This window comes from Phalacrocorax carbo, chromosome 2 (genome assembly GCF_963921805.1).
Source record: "Phalacrocorax carbo chromosome 2, bPhaCar2.1, whole genome shotgun sequence".
NCBI lineage: Eukaryota > Metazoa > Chordata > Aves > Suliformes > Phalacrocoracidae > Phalacrocorax > Phalacrocorax carbo.
In genome coordinates, this window is record NC_087514.1 from 73,099,004 (window position 1) to 73,118,283 (window position 19,280).

At 42.0% G+C, this 19,280-nt stretch overlaps 1 protein-coding gene across 3 annotated transcripts in view; it reads left to right on the forward strand.

Moving 5' to 3' along the window:
- The first annotated feature begins 3,787 nt into the window (after positions 1-3,787).
- Positions 3,788-19,280, forward strand: part of GALNT1 (polypeptide N-acetylgalactosaminyltransferase 1) — an 88,547-nt gene continuing 73,054 nt past the window's right edge. Inside the window, exon 1 of one of the 3 annotated variants that reach the window (XM_064443274.1) lies at positions 3,788-3,928. The gene's annotated coding sequence lies outside the window, so the exon portion shown is untranslated. The remainder of the gene's footprint in view (positions 3,929-19,280) is intronic. The other 2 variants (XM_064443273.1, XM_064443275.1) reach the window with 2 other exon arrangements.

A 19,280-nucleotide genomic window follows, 5' to 3' on the forward strand; every position in this document is an offset into this window, starting at 1 on the left:
CATTAAGGTACTGCTTGTTTGCATGCAGTTCAAATGGGATGCTGCTTCAGATTCCGATGCAGCAAACTGCCAAGCCTGACACAGTGACCTGCTTCAGCTGGGGAACGTTTTTAATCCCGGTTCTGTGAGGATTCTTTGGCAAGGCTGCTCCTGGCTATTGTCCTCATGCTGCCGACGTGACCAACAGCTATGCGCACCCTGTCTGTGGGATCGGGCCCCTGGTGCCTCTGTTCACCTTGCAGGTAGCCGGAACTTCAGTTCCTCCTGCCCGAGCCTGGCAGCTTTGGCATTTGTCTCGCTCAATTCACGTCTCTGCAGCTGTAGGTGGGCTGCACATGTAGGATGGAGACCTGCGCAGGCAACTGTGCCCATTAGTGCCTGCTACATTACAAATGGTGCCAGAGGTTCCCCTCTGCAGTGTGCTGGCTGTCTGCCCCAGACCTGCTATGGGTGGGCTTCTGGGCACATCAGAGGAGTGGCACAGCTGGGACAAACACGTAACCAAAGTGAGAAAAAGCCATTATTTCCCATCACCATCGCCTCACCCCTGGCGTTCTGCCATGTCTGTGTTCTAATTTGAGTCTCATGAAATCAGAAGGATAGCATCGACTATAATCACAAACCATCACGAAGATTTTTAAAAATCTATTTATTTGTTCTCATGAGCTGGAGGTATACATATTTTAAAAGATCCCTCTGATAACAATTTTACTAAGTTGACTTAGTAGTGCTCCACAATCCATAAACCTGAATCTCAATATCCTTCTCTTAGTACAAGTGCCATAAACTGTCTTTAAATTACAGACTACGTTTCTGAATGTACACTTACTCCAAAATTACACCTTTTTATCTACATGGTTTAGTGAATTCATTTCAATTCTTAAAGTGTCTTTGGCTGTATCTAGACGTCTCATGCTGACTACTTCTTTTCATGAAATTGATAACATTTTTGCTAAGTGAGTTTCCTGGACTCGGCTGCAGTGCAATAGAACAGATAATCGAGGTGTCATAAAGACATGCCACCAGAGGGATTTGGGATAACATCCTACGGCATCATCAGTCATAATGGAACAAGTGTTCAGCTGCTTGCATTTGTAAACTGCTTGCATACAATAGATCATTCTTGCTAAAACTTTTTAGCGTAAATTGAAAACACACATTTTTGGCATGGGAAAGCCTGATACTTCTTAATATCATCTGCCTGTGCATAAACACACACACGCTCAATCCCTAGCCTATAAACGCTAAATGAAGGCAGCTCTATAGTTCTTGCAGTGGTGTGCATTACCTCTCGCAGGGAAGCTGCCTGTTGTAGTATGCAGTCCCTGATGAATGCGTCAGCTGAGCAATACAGCAGAGCTCAAACATTTAAGTTGTTCAGGCACACAAGGAATCACATTCAGCTTATTGAAGGTGAACATATGTGCGAGTCCTGCGCTCAGTGAAGAATGCCCCCTTGTCCTACTGTTTATGCATTGGCTACCTTGGTGTTTTTACACCTATGTTTACTCTGTCACCTGACTACAATTTTAAGCATTTTTCAAAACGTTTTTATTCAAACTATTTCAGTCAACATTAGTCAAAGCCACTTTCAGTCTAATCCTCAGCTTACACTGGCTAGATGTCTCCTCTCCTCAGGAATCCATCGTCCACTTTCAACTCTCGCCTGTGAGGGGAGAACAGGCAGACGGGGTCCAAGTGCAGCCACTGTGCTGCTGCCTGCGCTCTCCTGCTTAAAGAGGGGGCCTTGAAATACCTTCTGTAATGCTTGCAAAAGTAGGCGAGTATACGGCCGTCAAAATATGCATACAGCAAAATACACAGAGAGACAGGATTCTGTATGCTCTCTACCTAGCAAACTGAGTACTCATCATCAGCGGATCTGTGGCGGCACAGGATTCTGAACTCACTGGTTTTGCCTGAAGAAAAAGTATCCCGGATGAGTGGCTGGGAAACCCAACTGCCTTTAAAGAAGGCCTAAGTTACTTTTGAGGGAGGCAAGAGCAAGTAGCACCTGTGTATGTGGCAAAGAAAGTAAAAAAATCAATCTTACAGTTAGACAAAATAAAAATACCACAGGGCCGGGCAGCTGTAAGTGTACGGTGAGTAAAGGACCAGAAGCAGCCAGTGCCTGAACAGAAAGATCTTTACAGAGAGAAATAAATGGAAGCACCAGCAAAATCCCCCACAAAATTGTGTGGCATCAGTCTGAAAATGTTTGGCACTCACCTAGCTTTCTCTGCACAATTTTTTTTTTCTTTAAATGTGTTTAAATTCTCTTTAGAATATAGGGTTTCTGCCAAGGAGCTTGCAAAATACATTTGTAGTGAGCACAGCATGGTTTTTGGGTTCTGTAAACAAATACCTCTTTAAAGTTATACATAATTTCAGAGACTTAAGATTCACTCTTCAATATAACTCAGTGTTCTCTTCACTGAAATTTTGCTAGACTTTTCAAAGAGGGCATACAAACTTTGATCTATGAACTTTAAAAAGCTGAATTTAAGAGGTAGCAAGAGAGAAAATGCTTCCCGGGATTCAAGTGTCAAAATACACCTTGGTTTGGAAGTAATTTTCTAGCTGTATTAAATAATCTCAGTACACAGGCATTGTCATGTGCCTAACACATGCCCAACGCTTGGTTGCTGCCACGGGCCCCATCCCCACGGCCGCCGCCTTGCTCAGGGGCACTACGAGGAGGCTTGTTACGGCCTAACGACCCGAGGCAGCCACTGCTCTCCGACCGTGGGCCCTGCAACCGCCGCTGGCGGTGCGCAAGCTACGCAGAGCCGTCGGTGGCCCGGCGAGGCGCCCGGAGCTGCCCTCCCTGGCGGCCCCCAGCCCAGAGGCGCAAGAAGAAGAGCTCGGCAGGTCACGCAGCTCGCGCGTCCTCGCAGACCGGACCTACTTTTGAGGCGCGCGTACGCGGGCGGGTGCAGCAGGTGCCAGCGCGGCGGCGATGACACAGGGAAACGCCACACCTGCCAGCTCGCTGCGGCCCCCGCAGCGCCCGCCACGCACAGCCGCCGCCCCCGCCCCCCACGTGGGGCCGCCCCTCGGGCGACGGGGGCCCAGCCGCCACACGGGTGACTAGACCCGGCCAAAACGAGCAGCGCACCCCCCTACCCTAACCCGGGACGGGCGGGATTGGGGGCGGCGGGAAAAGGCACAGCAACCCCCCCACACATCCGGGTTAGCGGCGGGGGTGGGGTGGGGCGGGGCGCGCGGGCTCCGCCCAGGGGGCGCGGAGGACGTGTCCGCGCGCCGGGGCGGTCGCCGCCCCTTCCCCTCCGCCCGCCCCCCGCCGCCGCCCCCCGCCCCCGCGCCGGTGATGGAGCCGCGTCGCTGAGGAGGGCTCGGGCGGGAGAGCGGGCGTCGGTGCGCGCCGCCGGCAGCGGTGGTGCGCGGAGGACGGGGCATGCGGAGCGGGCGCCGGCGGGGGGCTGCAGCTGTGGGCTCCGAGGCGCTGAGGGAAGCGGCGGCGGGTCCTCCGTGGGGCTCCGTGTGACCGCGCTGCTGCGCCCGGAGCGCGGCTCCCGGTAGCCGCAGGAAGAGGGGGGCCGCGGCGAGGCGGCGGCGCAGCGCTCCTTCCCCGGCCGCGGAGCGAGGCGGCGAGCGGAGGCGCCTGTTCCCCGCGGCTGTAGCGGCTGCAGCGGCCGCCGGCGGCAGCCCGGCTGCGCAACGGCAACGGCGGCCGCGCCTCAACTTGGTGGGAGGCAGCGGCCGCCGCGACGAGCGGGCAGTGCGGGGCTCGTCGCCCTCCCCGACGCCGTCCTCGCCGCCGCCCGGAGGATTTACCCTGCGGGACTCTTCTCCCCGGGCGCCCGGTGACAGGCGCGGCAGCGGCGGGGCCGGCGGCGCCCCTCGCCCCCTCCTCGGGGGCCGCCTGCCCTCCGCCGGCCGCCCCGCAGCGACAGAGCGGGCCGAGGTGAGTGCGGGCTCCGGGCGCCCCGGGTTCCGCTTCCCCCCCGCCCCCGCCCCGCGCTGGCGCTCGGGGAAAGGGAAGCGCCGGGTTGAGGCAGCGCCGGGCTTCTCCCCCCGTCTCCGGCCGCCGGCGGGGCAGCCGCCGCCTCGGCCCACCGCCGCTTCCTCTCCGCCGGGCCGGGCGGCCGGAGCGGCCCCGCCGCGGTGCCCGCTCGGGGGGCAGCTGCCGGGGGGAGGGGCGGGGGGGAGGGCACGCAAGGGCTGCTGCCGCCTTCCCGCGGCTTCCCGGGCTGGTCCGTGCCGGGGAACGGGGGGGCTGGGGGCGTCCTGTTGCTCCTTGCAGGGGCCGGGGAGCTGCTGGGTGCCGGCACCGGGGTGTGTGTGTGCGTGCGCGGGGGGAGGACCGGGGCAGCATCCCCGGCACTACCTCGGCACCGCTGTCACACCGGGTTCGATCAGTTAATGGCTATTACGTAACACCCGACTAATATTTTAGGCTTTCTGTTATCTGCTGAAATCCGGATCAGCCTTATTTTATTTCCTTTTAATTCATAAAGCTGAAGAGGCTGCTGGTGGTGGGGAAACTAAGGTTCTCGTTCCAAGTAGTTGCCTAAAGCAACTTAGTTTTCATGTGACTTTACCCCTGTTAGCAGAGGGTTGCTACCTCCTTCCACTCCAAGAAAGCAGAAGTGTGTCGTGTGTTGTCCGCCCCCGCCCCCCCCCCCCCCCCCCCCCGTTCATTATTAAGTACGGCCAAGTTTCTTCAGGTCCTGCTTGTTTTTAGCAGCCTCTAGAACCTGCCACTTTGTAAACTTACAGGGTGAGATAGTGAAATAGAAGCCGATTTTTGTGCAGCAGCTGCTGAGAGAAATAACTTCTGTGGCGATAAACAGGAGTGAACCAGCCTCTTCTGTTTATATAAATGATGTTGGCACTACGTGAACTGTAAATGAACATAGCCAACAGCTGTGAAAACCAAAGCTATGTAACTACCATGTATTTTTATACACTGCTACTCTCAACTTCGCTCCTTTGCAAAGGCAGTGAAGATCATGCTACTCTGAATGCTTGGAACACGACAGAACTCGTTTTTCTTGTAAATACAAAGGATTGCTTATATTGGAGAAAGCATTTCATTTCCTAGTGCCAGCTTCACTGTTTTCTGTGACTTGGAATTTTGTCCGTGTCCTCCTGTGATATTGGCCTTTTTTAAGTGATATTGCTAGCAGTTTGAATTTGCTGCGTTTTATCAGGCTTACTGTGTCTGTAAAACATGAATGCACAGCACAGACAAGTGTTCCTCCAATGACTGTCCATACGGAGATTGTGGCAGCATGGTCATCTTCAGAAAAATTATACAAATGGTACCTGGCAAGGGCACCACATACCAGCCACCCTTGAGATGATAGCCACCTTGAGGTGATAACGGTAACGCTTGGACTATTATCGCTTGCTGCCCAGCTCCTTAGAATTGTAAGCTGTGTGAGTGAGGATACCTTATTCCTCATATACCCTATTCCTGTAGGAATAGGGCAATTCAAAGACACTGGTGAAAGTCATGGAAATATTTAAAAAATGCAATGTGATGGTCACTGCGTATCCTAGTGGTGAGGCAGTACTGTTTCACTTTTGTATAAAAATTCCAGCCCCCCCCGCCCCCCCCAAATGGTCTCAAACTGGATTTGTTTAAACGAGTTCAGGAATCAGCTATACAGAGAGAAAATGGAGGTAATTTAGAAGAAATTTCTGTGCCAAATTGCTGCTTTAGTGAAACAGTACCCTGCTGTCCTTTGTTACATACATGTTGGTAAAATATATATTTGTTGTAAACTTGTTAAATATTTTTCTTTCTTCTGTCACAGAAAGAATGTCATGTTTGTCTCTGGGATGAGAACAAAAAGTAGCTCCAGGGACACTCATCTAAAAATAGGGTACTTCCAAATACTTAAATAATTTGAATGCAATTTAATTTATGTTTAGTTCAAGAGACAAGAGATTCTTGACAGATTTTTGCATTTTATATTTTTAGTGATTTTTGTGCACAGAATAAGTCTTAAACTGTCCACCTGGCACAAAAAATTTGATTCACAGGACCAAAATGGTATGGTCTTTGGTTTTGTAGTCCTTCCCAGTCTGTTTCTTTAAGTGTTGTCTTGAAGTGCAGGAGCCATCTCTAGAAGCAAGCTGGCCTGTATTGGGAACCTTCAGTGCTTACAAGGAAAAGGACTGGCCTACAAATTGAAACAGACCTTTTTTTTTATAAGATGAATTGAAACCCCTTTTAGCATTTGGAGTGGTGCTTTTGAGAATGGTGCTGTTTCATACTTAAAAACAATCACTTCACCAAGAGTTTTGGAGTTCTTTTATTTGTCTTAAATTATTAACCAAAATCTGGAAGTCTGTAGTATTGTCCTTTAGGCCAAGTTACAGCGTGTATTTTGCGTTCTAGTGTTGCTCTTCAGGATCTTGATTTGTAAAGTTTGTTTGGAAGGTGGTGGTTTTCGTGTGTGTTTATTTGGCCCCCTCACAGGGCCAATGTAGTGATTTTAGCCGTGAAATTGTGACAGTGGAGCTTATTTGGAGTTCATCCAGATGAATTGCTTGTGGCAGATACAAGAAGTGTTACAGGAGGCAGATGTTGAATACTTGTTATGATATGGGTCTTACACCAATACCTAACAGAAGCAGACTTGGATCCTTAAATGTGATGTTCCCCATCCCAGTCCAGTTTTCTGTCCTCCTTTGACTGTTGGCAGACTCTTTATTGTAAAGATGCAGTAGAAATTACTTTGAATACTCAGTTACACATTGTATCAAAAAAGCATACCATTGAACTGTATACTTACTGCTTTCACTGAGCAGCATCTTAATTTTTGAGGTGTAAATTATTTTTCTTCTGTTCATGTTGTTTAGTCTACTTCTGTGTTTTTCACGTCTTGCTTTGTGATTCTTTGTATTAACTGTATTAAGTTCTAATTTTCTTTATACGAGTTTCTTCAGACACCTAAGCTAATACAACAGCAGCCTTTTTCAGGTAATGATTAACAATGAAGCACTGGTTTTATATGAAGATACCACAGTTTTGCTAGTGCTTGCCACTGCTGCTTTTGAATCCCAGTACTTTTAATTTTCAACAGGTATGTTGTCATAGTGAACAGAGATCTTCCTTGACTTCCGCAGGAATGCTTGTAACCCTCTTGTTTATACTAGCTCTACTTAATATAGAAGGTTGATGACCATACTAATAATTCTGTCTTTAACTTTCAGTGACACTTCTTCTGCATTTATTAACATGGAATTTTATCTGCCACAGTGTTACCCGTACCTCATGGTTAATTAGTCCCCAGTTGGTTCCATTTTTGGTCTTCTGTACTTGACTAACCTACATAACTGTTAACTTTTCTACTTTCTTTTCCAGATCACTAATTAGTGCCTTTGAGTGCTGTTTGCCTTATGGATCCTTGAAGCATCCTGCTGTTAACCTTTTGCCGTGTTGAAGTTTGACTGTGTATTCACAGTCCAAGCTTCCTGTTTCTTAGCTAGGAATAAAACAAAGAATTTAAAGCAAAATATAATTGAAATCTGCAAAATATATCTGCAGTGTTGTAATCCTGGCTTTTACTCAACTTTTAGCACCAAATCTATTCTTGACAATAGTATTCTAAATTTAACATCTCCAAATAAAATGTTTTAACTGTCATAAAAGCATTTTGACACCATCTTCCACTAATTCTGGCAAAGCATTTTTCCCTTTTACAGTCTTTCTAGCGAGCTTAGTCCATTATGTGAAGTCAGCCCATCATAAAAATCAATGGAATTGATATACTTTTAGCTAATGTATTAAAGAGCTGGCTAACTGCTCTATTATTCACTTTTTGATTGCTTAAATATGATTTTATACTATGAAATACAAAGGTTCTTAAGGGGCATTTACTTTCAGCTAAATTAGACACCTGTGACTTTGAGCACAGCATAAATATCTTGCGCATGTACTGTTGTAGTAACTCCCAACTTATTGAGGCATTCTTACCACCAGGTTCATGTAAAGGTCTGGTTATAATCCACTAAAGAGAATTAACTTGAGTTCTAAAGCGCTGGACTATGCAGGTGGCTTATAGTTTCTTGTAGGAAATACGACTTTAATTTTTTGTGCCTTTCTTTACTCAGTTCCATTGGCCCTTCAGTCAAGGTAGAAAGGTGTGTTTAGCTGATGTTCTCAGTTGTCACTGAAAGCAAATGTGCTTGGAGACCTGGTCAGTTAAGAAAAGGTATCCTTGGCGAGGTGGTCTCCCTAGATTGTCTCTTGATATCGCCACCCTTGCGTATGTGATCCAGGGCTTTATTTTCAATCATTTAAAACAAACAAACAAACAAAACCCAACCAAACAAGAACCACCTTTTTTTCTTCCTCTTCTGCCTTTATGTGGTAGGTAACTCTGGTACAGAACCTGATTGTGAAGTGGCTTCAAAACTTTTTTTAACCAAGGTATTTGGTTTTGATATTGGAATGGTCAACTTAATTTCTGTGGAATTAAAAATTTATCCGCAGTAGTCAGAGCTTTGCAGTGGTGCCTTTTCACTGGAATCGGTGTTCAGTCACCACTGACTCTCATTGATAGCTTCAGCTCATGTATTTTTCCTTTATTATCATATAATTTCCAGCACTTGAGAGAAAGATACAGGTAGGGATATCGAGCACTATTTGTGTTGTAGAGTGCTATTCTGCGTAATGTGACAGTCCTGAAGACGTTTGTGTTTGTCCTCCTCTGAGAAGTTACTACTAGGGAAGAATAGTATAACGCAGCAACAGTCTGCTGCTGTGGAAGTTCAGACTGGGACCAGCTGATGTACAGCTGCTGTGAAATTCATTCCTAGTTAAGGAGAGAAGTGTTTTCATACTTTTTTTTTTTCTTGTGCCATGCTGGTATCAACTGTCAGAAACTTTAGTCTGTTAGAAAACTTACCCAAAAGCTAAGCCAGTTCAGTGTTCTGATGTCTAGCTGAAAGAGCATTAGCATCCTTTGGAGGCAGGACGAATGAACTGCTCTTTTGTTCTATAGCGCTCCTCTTGCTTTTTCAAACTCTGTCCTGTAAATTGCATGCCAGTGTAATATTGTAAATGTTTTGAAAAGTCTGCTTTACTTTCACTAGTGCTAATATTGGTTAAGCTGTGCAAGTGGTAGAATCTCTAGGATTTTTTTGTGGGATTTCTTACTGTAGATAAACTCTTAGCATTTTTTGTACAAATAGTATTCCTTTCTAATGGGGTATGGTACTGTTTTCATGTTGAGTTCCAATATTTGTTCATGTAAGAGTTCCTGATGTGTAAGTGAAGTCATATGACAAAATTTGTCATCCCACTTATGTGGAACAATTGAATTGGGATGATATTCAACATTCAAGTTGCCTGTGAAAACTTGTTACAGGCAAGCAAGAGGGTATGTCATGTTCTTTAACTTTTTTTACGGTGCATCAGAATAGACTCCAGAGCTTCAGCTGGTGCTTCCCGTCAGCCACAGGAATTGTAATATCACAGTGCATAAATATCTTACATTAAGTAGTTCTGCAGGAGACAGGAATACTAGCCTCATTTTACAGGCATGACAGGACAAAGGCCAACAGAGCCTGAAGAACTTGAATCCTAATCTGTTTACTTTTCTATAGCCACAGGTCATTGTTATCTTATCTTTTTCCATGCTGTTTTAGCCTGCACTCTGTATGCTAACAACACTTAGATGCAAATTGTGAATGATAACCAGAATTACATGGAAAATTAAAAGGGAAGCGATAATGCCAGAATTCTTCCAGGGAGAGGGAAACAAATTTTGATGTTTTTGGAGGGTTCTGTGAGGAACAAAACAGGAGATGGGAATACTGGTAACGGGTTAGAATCCGTTGTCAGTGTGTAGAAAGAAATTTGGAAGCACTCATTACATATCCGAATGAAGAAGCTGACTGAAAAGCAGAATGACAAATCAATCAAATGACCATGGACCTCTACAGAGGTCTAAGAGGTATCTAGCACTCGTCTTGATCAGATGTCTCTACAACAGTGTTTTAAAATGAGTTTAACTGGAGTGGCCAGGATGAGCAACGACTAAGACCAAGCATAAAGCTTTGTCTCACTACAGCCAAAAGTGAGTGACAAGCAGGTGTAATTTCATGTGGTCAGTTCTTAACATTACTAGGTGCTGCTTTTTTTTTTTTTAAAAAAAACCAACCAAACTAGCAAACAACAAAAAAATACGAATCCACACAAAACCCACAGGTACTATAGGCTTCTGAATCTTCAGATGGTCCAAGTGAAAATTAGTTGTAGGTGAAAAAAAAGGGTTGGTCAGAGTTGTGCTTTCACTCTGTGTGACATTCATCAGTTTAGTTACCGTTATGAATAATTTAGCATTAAGAACAGCCTGGGCTCTTATGTGCGTATCCTGTTCATGATGTTTCTGCATGAAACACATTGAAGAGAGAACATTCACTGATGGGGCACTTTAAAAGTATCTTTAAGGACTTATTTAAGTTAAAATTAAACTAATGAATTTATTTAATTTTTGGTTCATTGTGTACACAGGGTAATTGGGATTGATATACTTTTCAAACACAGAAGCTGAATCCTAATTCTAGATGCAAAATTCAGCTTTGACTATTGTCTCCAGACAGTATTTCTGTAAGAAATTACTTCAATTTCTGCTGATTGGAATTCTGCTTTGAATGTCCAGTTTGTGAGTTAGTGACTGTTGTAAAGAAGTTAAGGATGCATTTCCGTAGAAGTTTTTTGGTTTTTAAGACCACTTTGTGGTTTTAAACTCTATTGTCTATAGTATCATGCGAATGAAATGAATGTCTGCTGTCTTTGAAAAATGGTTGAAGACAGCATACCAGAGCAGTCCTATTCCAAAGAGATACTTAGAATAGCAAAAAAACCCCTCACCCCTGCAAACGATATGTGACTTTGTTCAACCCTTTTCCAATATAGTCTGCAGTTTTTTCTTCAGGGATCACTGATCAGAAGTTTAAGAAATACAGGTACTTAAACTAGTAATAGTTTAGAGCAGAATAGAGCAGAAGCTCTGAGTTTTTAAATTCTGGAGATAGTGTGGATGTGTACACATCATACTAGAAATATTAAGCTTCCTAAAGTGCAGCAGAGGTACTGCAGTTTAAATTAATTTTTCTTGAAATATGTATTTGAAATAAATGTGACTGACCCCTTAAGGCCCTCTGCCTGCAAGGAGAGGTTTAAAAATTCAAGTCCTTTTTCAGGCTGACATTTCTAAATATTTGATTTTGTGGTTTATTTTCCTGAACTGGAAGTCTCAGAAACGGCATGAAAAGTAGAAAGTCATTCAGTAACTTTAGGAAGTAGGAAAGCACAGTACCACCTTCAGGAGGCTTAATGCAGATCAAAAATTATACACTCTTTGTACCTTCTCACAAACCTTGAAAAGCCTTTAGGTTCTTATCGTGACTTACTCCTTGCTCCATTGCTGTTTGTGCTACAAATAGGGTAGGAAAGTCCAGTAAGTTAAACTTGCATTTGATAGAGACTTAGCTTTAATCTAAGTATCTGGCCTCTTTAAAGAACAGACTGATAACGCTTTGGAAATGGGGTCTAAGATTGCTGTGGGAAAACAACTCCAAGTTGCTCAGTGGTCCCTTTTCTTCAACTTCTACTGTTGCTTATTTGGGCACTGAAGTGAATAGGGAGAATAATGTGACAGGAAGGATGCACGGGAATTCTTCTTCGTAAAAGCTCAAGTTCCTTGCTAAAGCAGAACAGAATGGGACAGCTGCTTATATGTTAGATGGCATACTCATCAAAAATGGGGGGTGGGTTCAGCTTCAAATAGGTTTTAACATGTGGCATCACAGGTTTTAGGAACATTGGACTAAAATATTTTCAAGGTGTACAGGTCAACATCAGCCTTAAGGACTGCTTCAGCTGTGCAGAGTTCCAGAAGTAAACGGTCTATAATCTGGCCTTCAGAATAACTCTAATGTGCTAAGAGCTCAAAAAGTGTTGGTATTATAGCTTTAGAAAAAAACAGTGTTCATTATAGGTTTTACACGCTCTAAAATCTGTATTTGATGTTCGGCACTGAATAGACTAATTGAATTGCTGGGAGCTGCATTAATATTTTATCAAGTCTGAAATAAATGGTATGTTTGTAGTTGAAATACTACTTTGTTGTACAAAATGTTAAAGAATGAGGCAAAACTTGGTACCATGAGTGTCCAGTAACACAGGCTCCTGCAGGAAATATCAAACAATCTATCAACTCTTGTAAAAGTGTAGTTGGAAAAAAGATATGTAAATGCAGTAGAGCAGAATCAGAGTTACTCTGACAAAAGCATCTGAAGAGATATATATTCAAAAGGCATATGGTACAGTTGTTAACAGTTGAAGGATATTTTATTTTGGTATTGCAAATTCAAGTACTATTTCATAATATTCGCATTTTTCTGCTATGGTGTCATCTCATCAAATGAAAAAGGGTGTTTAAAAACCACGAACAATTCTAGGCGTCTAGTGAGTAACCAGAAGTGGTTAAAACATTTCAAAGCAATGCTCACCTTGTGTATGCAAACTGAGCACGAAACTTTTTTCTCTATCAAAATATGCTTGTCAGGCTATATATCTAATTTTGCACTGCAGCTCTATATAAAAAAAACTTCATATCTACAGTAGTTAATTTTAAAAAATACAGGGTGGCCAATGCCCAAAAGAAAATAAGCAATCTTGTATGTTGTATTTGTTACATCTTTTAAAAAAATAAACCCTATAAAAACCAGAAACCCAAGCCCCTTGTTTCTGGAAGTTATTTTCTTTCTTTCCTCCTTCATGTTTCTTTCTTTTAGTTCTTTCTGGATTTTGCAGAGTTGTCAAATCTCATCTTTTATTTTGTCTTACTGTGTCCAGGAAAACTAATCACTCTTCTGCAACCAGTTAATGCTTGAAATCTGCTGTGTGCAGGAAACCAATTGTCTCAATCTCAGCTGTGATCTGATTCACAGAAATACAATAATATGTAATTTTCTTGCTTTGGATTATATTGGAGCTTTCTTATGTGGTTTTAGACTATCATGACTATCCCTTTTTTCCTCCAAAATTCTGCTTTTCCAAACACAGTAAGAACTTCTTAGAGCTGAAACAATGGTTTCTCTATATTTCATGTGTTATGTATATTTGAAAGACATCTAAGGACTCTTTATAACCATGTTTTCCTCTTTGGTGAAAACTTTATAAAACATCTTGACTTATGCCAGCAAAACAATGCCTTTTTTTATAGCATGCCTCATGTTATTTGCAGTGGAGTTGAATAGCGCTGAGTTGTGGTCACTAGTTTGCACTAATCCACTAGTTCAGATCGCTAGCGTTTTTAAACAAAGAAGCCACAATGGGATGGTTTTTAAAATGAACAGGCTTTCTTTGTTGTCACTTCTATGCAGAAGATCCCAGACTTAAATAGCATGCAAGTCAGGCATTTATTTCCAAATCAAATGTTTGATCTTGGGATCCTCATAGCTAAATTTTCAATTCCAAGGCTGTAAAAATATTTGATACCAACTTTCTTATAATCAAACCATCTTTTGTTGTGGACGCTAATGAAATTGTGATTCACTACTGCTTCTGTCTGCAGGGGTGAGCTGTGCAGTCTATTTCTGTGGAACAGAAATGAACAATTTCTTGTTTTTCTAAGAGACTGTTTGGTTCTGTATCTGTCACTTGTAAAATGCTGGCTAATTGTAAGTTTAAAACAGCTCTTACCAATTACTGATATAGCATACCAGCTTAATAGTTTTCTGTAATCTGTGATATCTCCATCTCTTCCATTTATTTGGGTATGTAATCAATAGTTGGGTGTATCATTAATATTTATTCAGAAAGATGTGATAATGGTTCAGGAATGGGAGTGGAGAAATATATCTGAAAGAACTCAAAATAATAGAAATTTCTAATAATTTGGGGTTTTGGATATCTAGTTTGATATGTCCTAGATACATGGCTGTCTGAAAGTGAAGGTCAACCTTTTCCAGAAAAACGCTAAAAAAAAAATCATGAACCTCAAGTATGTTAATTTCACTCTACTGGTGCTTGGAGAGTATTCAGAAGAGGTCTTGTATTTTCCTTTGCATGAGAGTTCTTGACATAATTTGATTTACTAGAGATATTTTAATGTATTTTGAATAACTTAATGAGTTCCTTTGTTTTAACAATGCATTAAACAGATAAAAGGTAAACTAGGATGTGTGAGGAGAGAGGGACAATACTTCTTTAAGAGAAAAGTGGTGACTGGCATCTTTGAAGTAAATTAAAATCTATTTATGGCTGGGCATATTGAAGAGGGATTGAACACAGCGGCCCAAGTGTCACACTGTTTAAAGATTTCGAGGTCTGAGTCTTGCAGTTTGGAGGAAAGTGGATTAGTTTGGCTCTTTGGTGGCAACTGGAACTGCTACTGCTTTGGCATCATGAAACTCGTCACAGGCTGAGCACTCACTTCCAGACACAAGAAGGAGAAAGTTTAGCTGGTCTTATGCAAACAGTTGTTGAAGAATTATCTTCCTTTTCTAAAAGGGATTTGTTGCAGATGGAGGAAAGAAAAAGTATTTATTTATAAAAGCTTTAATGCTTACAGAGTAACATTGTTGAAAGACCTCCAATCTTATGAAATCAACTGTATATAGACAAGGGAAATTTTAAGAGACTTCTGTCTTAGAACTGTGTATATGTCTGAAAATCTTTGCATCTACTGTAAACAAAGGTTTATGGAAGAAATACTGTGTTCTGTTTAGCTTCAGAAAGAATGCTTAGAGTTATAAATAAACAGGCTTTTTTACACAGCTCTTTCAGGAGAGAGGAAGGTTAAAGACAAACCTTTAATACACAAAGTTTGAAGGACATTTGGAAAAACCTGAAGGCACTTGCTTTGGCTGCATCTGTATGGATCAAATGTCCAGTCTGCAGTTGGTGGGATGGGCATTTCCCTGGCTGTACCGGCACTGGCTGGGGTTCTGTTCTCTGCCTGCAGTTTGTCTGTTTCTCACTGTATGTCAAAGATGGTAACATCATGCCCTGTGGTAGTCCTTGTTGTAAAAGCTAATAGTGTTTTTAGGTGAATGCTTGCCTCAGCCAGGGAATAAAAACCGCTTTGGCAGGAGAGGAAGAGTTGCCTTTTGAGACAGTTTGCTCTTCTGTTCTGTTCATCTTCAGCCCTCCATTGCTCTTCCCCCGCACCTTCTCCCCCCCAGTTTGTAGGCTGCTTTTAGCCATACTCGATGGGCAAAAGTCCCCAAAATATTAAATTGGCACAAGGTTGGGGAAAGTTGATGCTGAGGAAGAAGAAAGACAACTTAACAGTTCAGCAGTTGCCTGTTCTTTTCTGGCCTGCCAGTTTACCAGTGAGCCATGTCTTTGACCAGATGGCATACCTAAACCTTGGAACAAACCCTAGCATGTGATACCTCTTGCTGATTTGGTAATCAAGAGACATAGGGGAGATACAATAGTATCATGTGGGGAATGGATGTTTTGGGGGTGGAGGAATAAAGGAGAGTTTGTAAGGGGTGTCAGCAGCAGCCAGGTGCTGAGGTTATTGCTGTTCACTGAGATCTATGGGAGATCAGGCCACAAGTTCTGCTTTGCACAAGGCAGGATAACTTGTTTTAGTAGGGGCTGCTTGCAGGTAGACTGTAACTTATTTCTAAGCATTAACATTCCATCTGATGTTTTTCAGCGTGCTGCTGCTCATACTGCAGCTTTTAAACTATAAAAAAAGTAGCCAGCTGCTGCTACAGGGTAGTTTTTTAGAACATAGCGGTAAAAGTTAAACCACTTTGCTTGCACTAATGAGTAGTTGGTCATGTTTCTTCACCCCGGCACAAAGTTTCCACAGTTTGCTTAGGAATTTTTCAATCTGATTTTACTGAATGTATTTTTTAAAAATGGGAATAGTTTGAAATCCACTCAAAAAAGATCAGTAGCTTATAAAGTGGCTATTTTGTAAGTATACTGTGTCCTGTTCCTCTCTTGAAAAACCAAAAAGGAGAGCAGATTTCAGGGAAGATAAGATTAATATATTGTTCGTACATGTGAAGTACATAAGCTGATGTAATTAGAGACAGTGATAGCCTAGTTTGTTTACCTTCTGAAGACCATGAGGAGAAGGAATGAAAAGTTCAATTCACTGTCTTTGTGCTAATATTTTCTACACCAAAATTACACTGGATACCTTACTGCGTTGGGAAAACCAAGACTTATTTGTTAACTGTGGCAGCTCCTTGCACAGAAGGGTGGCATGAGAAAATGAATAAAAAAACCTGTCTGCTCAGACTTTCTTCAAAATCAGGTGTTGGATATTTAGTTATGACCTAGTTCTTGGTGGATGTGTTGTACACTGTAATGTCACAGAAATCATTAGGAAAAACTTTTTATACTACAAATAATAGTATAACTGTTTATAATAATATTCTCTTACTTCCCTGAATAAATGCTACTAAATTCTGATTTTAAAGGCTTGACTGTTAATAAGAAGTTAAATATTAATGTGAGTGTGGACATATTTTTAACACTGTTGTCACCTATACCGTCACTCCAGCTTTTACCTGAATTATCTGCTTTTTTCTACCTGTAATATATAACATAACTTTCTTGGCATAAAAAAGGTAATCCTCAGAAGAGTTTGTTCCTTGAAGCCTTGAAATGAATAAGTCCTAAGAAAAAAGGTAGGTTGTCTTAAGGTGTATTGTAATCATGCGTTGATCTGCCTAACGGGGATTGCTCTCTTTTTAGCATATTAACAAAAATTTGCAGATTACAAGTAATATACATTTTGTTGCACTCAAACTTCCCTTCATTCTGGTAATGTTCATGGGTCATTGACATTCTTTTCAAAGCATTATTAGTAAATCACTAGGTAACAATATTGAAATACTGTGCTGTTGGCTCTTCAGCTTGTAATTATTCCAATAAGTATGTAAGCTGTAAATGATCAGAGGCTAGTCCTCAGCTTAAAAAAAAAAGTAAAACCTGATAATCAGTGCTTTTTTTGAAGGCTGTTTCAGAAGTAGTAGATTGCCTCAAAGAGCAATTGTTTGAGACCAAGGAAAATTGGGACTGGGTGGCATAAATGATGCTACCAAGCATCTTGTAAAGATTAAGATTAGCTGGGGATGGGCCACAGTTAGAGGCTTTGATAGCATCTAAACAGCTTTGAAATAAGAACTCTGGTACAAGATCCTGTTGATGAGACTAAAGCTGTGATCTCCAACCTTCCCTGGACAACTGCACTGAGCAATGTGAAGGAAAAAATGATGTTCTCATTTTCAACTTTTTAATTTATTGCAGCTACAAACAGCATTGGAGGGTCTCCTAGTCAGTGCTTTGCCTAAAGCCATGCACTGGGTGCTCCAAGTGTAGGCAGACAGGAACTGGGCTACAGAAAACCTGCAGGAGGAGGGAAGAGAAGAGGTGGCAAGAGAGAATAAAATGTAAATGTCTTGCTCTAGAAGGTAACAAAAATATTTAAATGGCTAAATAGTACCTCACTATTTCTTTTGTCAAAGAGTGACAGTTATGGTTGTGTAGCAAGGTAATTAGTAAAAGAGTTTGCAAATCCAGAACTATAAAGAGAATGTAGAAGTCTCAACTGGAGAGACTACCTATTGGCAGGTGAAAGTTTTGACTAGCGTGATTAGCCTCTAGGCAATTTCAGGTAGGAAAAAATCAGTTTGACCACCTTCCTTCCCACCCTTCTTGACTCTGACGAGTAAAATTTACTCTTGACATAGGCCTTGGAGTCCTTTTTGTGCTTGCTTGTGCTTTCTGGAAATGGAAACATAAAAAGGGAAAAAAATGCTTTAAATGCTAAAGCCATTGATGTAATTCAGGCAAAAGAGGGTAAGTTATGATTAGCAGGAAAATATCAGTGAGATCTTTGCAAGAAATGAGAGGGGGTTTTATGCCCCAGTGAAATGTAAAATAAGCATACTGTCTGCTTTCATTTATAGCATAGGGCACACAGTTACAGCCCTGGGGTATGTTGGAATAATTGTTGAGGAGGGAGACAAGACTATTGATGGATTTACATAAGATGTGATGTCTCCTGAGCAAAATAATTACATGGTAGTCCAAACCAGACAGACAAGAAGTTAAATTTACATGCTGTCTAAACTCTTGTAGTTTTCTTTTACATACATGTGCTGAAGATAGCACAAAAACTTTTTTGCCATGTTTGTTTGTGATGAGTAAGCAGGATATGGCTGTTATGGTATGGAAAATAAAATTGAATTTGTCATTCCGTATATAATTTTTCCATGAATAAGGAAGGTTGATTAGGCTTTTGCTGAAAGGATCATATTTAAGTCATCGTCTTTTGATTTAGAGTTTATTTAGAACTTAGTTTTTGGAAGTGTGGAATGCTTTTTGGTGCAAATCTAAGAGCAATGCTGACAAATCAGTGGTTTGAGCATACTTGGTCTGTAGAACACTTCAGCTTGCAAAGCAAATAACTTTTCACCACATTTGCTATTCTTTTGAAGCTGATGAAGCACTTGAGCTGCTACTTTTAGGTTGGTTCTTATTAATTTTATATCGAAGTAATTTGAAGCTAAATGCTCATGTATCATACCATGAAAATCCAGCTTAGGTATTTTGACAAACGGATGGTGTTCTGTTTTGGTGGGAGCCTCACAGGGAGGTAGTTGCAAGCCCCAAGTTTTCAGTTGCAGGGGAAGGTCTTAGAAATGCTTTTTCAGCTGGCACTGCTTTGCTAGTTCAGTTACTAATGATGAGTTGGGGATTTGAGTCTTTAAAAAACATAGTATGTTTCTTAACATATACGAAAAAGTTCATTGATACTTTCCATGTGAGCCAATGTGAAGTGGTGTGCTAAGGGTGTGGCTTGGTCAAATAGTTGAGCTGAAAGCTGAATGAGTTGGGAGGCTTTGTTTTGGCCTATCATGAGGTGTGCATAAGTGTTGAGAGCTTCCTGCTTGCTTTTCTTGATTTCAGGTTAAACTTTTTGGGTTAAGTGGTTTAAGACAGTGTCGTCCTTCCAAAGATTTTCCCCATCTTTCTAAAGGAATAAGAATAAATAAGAGTAGATTGAACAGAAGTAGTGCATTCATATTTTTATCTATTTTTATTTAACCATATTCTTAAAAGCTGCCTTCATTTTGGTGCTTGAAGTGGTTTATGGTGTCGCATACCTGCTATCAAATAAAATGTTCAGAATTTATTCTTCTGTAAGTCATAGCTCTCTGGATATCCTGACCTTCCTTTCAACCTAGCAAGCACTTTTCCTACTTGTTACACTATTTTGTCTTTAGTAACTTTGTTTTTAGGGGTTGGT